The sequence below is a fragment of the Solenopsis invicta genome, chromosome 11 (genome assembly GCF_016802725.1).
Source record: "Solenopsis invicta isolate M01_SB chromosome 11, UNIL_Sinv_3.0, whole genome shotgun sequence".
Taxonomy (NCBI): Eukaryota; Metazoa; Arthropoda; class Insecta; order Hymenoptera; family Formicidae; genus Solenopsis; species Solenopsis invicta.
Window position 1 is genome coordinate 1,050,749 of NC_052674.1, and position 4,302 is coordinate 1,055,050.

The 4,302-nt window shown below is 41.0% G+C and overlaps 1 long non-coding RNA gene across 1 annotated transcript; it reads left to right on the plus strand.

Moving 5' to 3' along the window:
• Window positions 1-225: 225 nt before the first annotated feature.
• On the plus strand, window positions 226-4,302 carry LOC113004087. Its single transcript, XR_003268831.2, has 2 exons — window positions 226-1,812; window positions 4,060-4,302. It is a non-coding gene; the product is annotated as an uncharacterized LOC113004087 (long non-coding RNA).

Genomic DNA, 4,302 nt, shown 5'->3' on the forward strand with positions numbered 1-4,302 from the left:
TAAATTTAAAGTCGTTTTCTCCTATTTTGCTGGCAAGTGGCAAATACTTGAATATAGTTTCCCTTTTTTATCCTTTTCCTCCGTTAACAGTTACAGAATCACGTTACGGGTATCTATTTCGATCAACATTTCTTTGGATCGTTACGATCGCTAATCTTCAGGCACTGTGATACTTGAAAATAGTATGAGATTTACAAGAGAGAGAAAAAGAGAGAGAGAGAGAGAGATCCGGAATCAAATATATTATTTTCAACGCACGTATCACCTGCAAAGGGACAAATAAATGTAAAGGAAATCCGATGAGAAATCTAACAGTGCGAAGACGATACGCGTCGACAACTTTAGGACTGGCATCTGTGTGTGTGCGCGTAAGAAGAACGTTATTGCTCTCATCGCCAAGTGAAGGGAAAAAGGTCTTTAAAAACAGTTGTCGTCTTGGTCGTCGTAATCATCGTTGCTGTACTGCCGACGCTGACGGCGACGGCGACGGCGACGCCGACGTCGACGCCTGACGCTCTCGTTGTCTTCGTCTCCGTCTTCATATCGCTCTTAATCACGAAGGCGCCGCGTTGCGGCGTTTTTGATTCTGGCTGAGTAAATACGCGTAAATTCTCATACAATACTTATTGTTAGTGGATTCAGACCGCGCCATATATCCACCGGAAATAAGAGCCATCTTCGCGCGGATGCGTTTACATCTTTCGGATTGCCTCGCATCTTTCATTCTTTGTTTCTTGTGTCGAATAAGACTGGTGCCATGTGTCGTTTGTGTTTTTCTTTTACCTGCTCTTCGGTGACATTGTGCAAACCAAAATGTACTAGAACACAATGACAATCGGCACGAAACGTCGTGAAATATATAATTAAATGAACGGTATATCGATTATAGCTACGTTTAAGTAGTGCAAGGGTAACAATACTAGCGATATGTAGAGGATACTTGAGTTTAATCGATTATCGTTTTGACATCACTTTTTCTAATGTCTTATATAAAAAAGGTTTTTATCAAGTTGATAGAGAAATGTTAATGACGAGAGAGAATTGGATGTTTTGTGTGACTAAGTGACAATTGAACGATTAACATTATCACATTAACCGAAAAAAGAAACTACCGATGAATACATGCGACAGAAATTCTGCGAAAGAAAGCCAAGATTTAACTCAACAGTCAGCAGCGTTTCGTTCTAAGACGCACGAGACTATTGTGTAACGTTCACAAATGTATATGGGAAATAAGGCGCGGGACTGTTATGACGCATACCGTGACTGACAGAGACGGACAGACGATCTCGCCATCGGTTTGAACGTGAGGTGGAATGGGCCGCCGGCCGATTCAACGGACACAACGTGTCAAATGAAGAAATTGGCACGGCAAAAAACACGTGCGCAATCGGAAACGTTCATTCGTAGGGGTAGGGGGGAGAGGCAAGCCATGTTGGTCGCGCGTTTTGTCGCGCTTCGTCGCGCGTGCTCAACGGCGAAAATAAACAGCGGCGTCGCGCTGTCTACTGTGCGAACCACGCGCACGCGCGACGAAGCCTGTACGCGTGGCTCGCGCTCGCCCTCATCTATTTATTGTTCCTTACGAATCGACCTGACTCTTTTTACGCCTAGCTCTGAATTCAAATTTACTTACCAACATTAACCTCGTCGATCTAATGTGGATTGCGTTGCGGCTGTTGCGAACGAACAGAGCATGGCACACGGAGCCTCGCGCGTTTTATAGTTCTCCCGACTTTTTAAATCCTATCCTGAGAAAGATAGGGAGTTTTCCCCTAGAAAAATCATGATGGCAAGAAGAGATGAACCGTAGTAAGTACCTCTTTTCCAACTTTATTTGCAATTCGTGGCTATCGCGCAATTATTATTTATTTGGAAATCGGCCAGTCTCAGCGCCGCGAGCTTTTTAATATTCTTTGAAATATATCGTTTATGAGAGAGCTGATAGTCAATAATTGAACTCGACCTGATTCAGCGAACGTTCCATGAACGTTCGCCCACGATTCACTCGTCTAGTCATCTGTCGAGCGTTCTATGAAATTTCCATACAATCTTCATACATCTCGATCTCTTTATATAGGTAAACCAATTATTTAGAGTCTAGAAGCTCTGAGAGTTCAGAGTCAAGATTGTTAAAGATATCCTATCTTCCTTTTTTAATAGCAAGCGATATACATATTTGATTCGCGCGAATAGAGAGAACGATTTGCAGAACAGATTTCACACTCGTCCGTCGTTACTTCTGTTGCGCAACGTAGACCTCATGCCTTGGTGACTGTTCCGAAGTGTGCCAAGAAAACCAAAAACGCCAAGTAGTTCTTCCCGACTTCTCGGAAAATCGTCTGGCTACGCGGTAGATATTTGTAGACGACGCATACTTGGCAGTAACATACGGTTTCTTCTATCGCGTTAAATCATTTGCCTGAGTGACCTTCTCGAAAGGGACGAGAGACCTTTTTGACAGAAAAATTCTTTCGTTGAATTCCACGCGTAAAATTTCATCGGAAAATTGCAGCGAACACTGTATACATACTGTGTTGCAAGCTGCAACTATTATTGTCAAATTTTAGATAATCGATATTCTCGACATTTCTTCAAGATGATTTACAAATCAAATAATATCTTAAACATATAGAGAAGATATATTATAATATTTTTAAATTTCTTATCTTGATGACTGCAACCATATCACAACCTTGAGATAGAAAGTAATTTTTATCAATCGATATAATCGATTTTTATTCTCTTTCATACAAATATAGTGTCGGGAGATTTTTATTTCGAAATCATACGAGTAAGTCATTCTCTTAATTTTTATGTGTGCAATGTATATCATGTCGTATTATTTATGATCATTTTGATAAAGCTGTTTTGTTTTTATTAAACAAAAATCCATTTTGAGCTCCGGCTCACAAGTCTTCGTCGAAGGTGTATTCTCCCCATAACAAAAAATGTCACCTTAATGTTGCTATGTCAGCATTTTTGCTATGGAGATCGTAACGAACGAATCTTCAATTGTTCAAGCATATATTATAATCTCTATAATTGCGTCTGCATCACCGGATAAAATCTGATAAAGAAAAAAAAAACGAAGTTTTATCCTTTTCAATAATCTAAAATATTACAGAGCATCTCTTTCTTGAGGCAAATTCGAAATAGCAACTTTTGAAACTTAACTTTTCACTCTTGAAACGTGACTCGAGTTTACTTTGTCATTCGAGATGTATAAACAATGTCGCGTGAATAATCATACGAAAAAATTGAACGCGTACTTGGTCGATTGCTGATTAAGTGACATTGTAATATCGCGCATCTCTCCGATCAAACCAATTCTTTGACCCGAACGTCAGACAGCTAGAGCTTTGATTGGCTCGAACGAGCGTTCGTTTAACGCGGGAAACGCGCTTCTCTCTCTCTCTCTCTCTATCTTTTTATCTATCTATCTATCTCCTTTCCTCTTTCTCTCTCATCGCACGCGAGTCATCTCCCGAGGATCTCCTTCGGGAAATTTCTTCGTATTTATGGATGACACTGACGTCATTAGGATTTTACAATGATCGACAGTGATTGATGATCGAATTGAAATTCCTAGAAAGATTCGAGTCTAGCTTAGCGGCTTGTAGCGGCCTAACCGTATCGTTTGCTCTTTACCATATATACACTGCAACTACACACGCAGCGCCGCGGACACATGCGTCGCGTCGCGCGTCGTCACGATTCATGTTCGTGCTTTGTCTCGCCTCGCCTCACCACGCCACATCACACTGCCTCGCCTAGCTCAGCTTGTTAGGCTAGCCCCGTATTACGCATCGTGCGTGTTACGCTACCTAACGTATCGTTGTGTCGCGTGGGCGCCCTTACGTAAACGATCGACTTATTTGCGCTCTCGTTGTGGCTCGCGACTGGGAAAAACAGGAGACAAGACGGGTTATGTTACGATATATTCGACGAGAGTACGCTCGAGTCGCGTTCGAGACGTTCGAGTTCAATATATATCGATCTTTATTCCAATAATAGATTGCTCAAGTTAAAGATTCGATCATTCGTTTTAATTCACAGGTGCGTGTTACTACTTCTCGAGTAACTTAAGCTTGACGAGTTTCGAGACACCTACTCGGATAAATGATGACGAGAAAGTGTGAGGCAACATTCAGAGTGAGATTTTGCGAGATTTAGCAATCTTTCTGCTGGCTGTTCAACGATGTAATTGTCGAAAAAAAATTAGGATTAAAGTAGGAGTTTCGTAATCAAGCCTTGTACAATAAATAATTATACTTGATTTTAATAAAAATTTTAAAATTT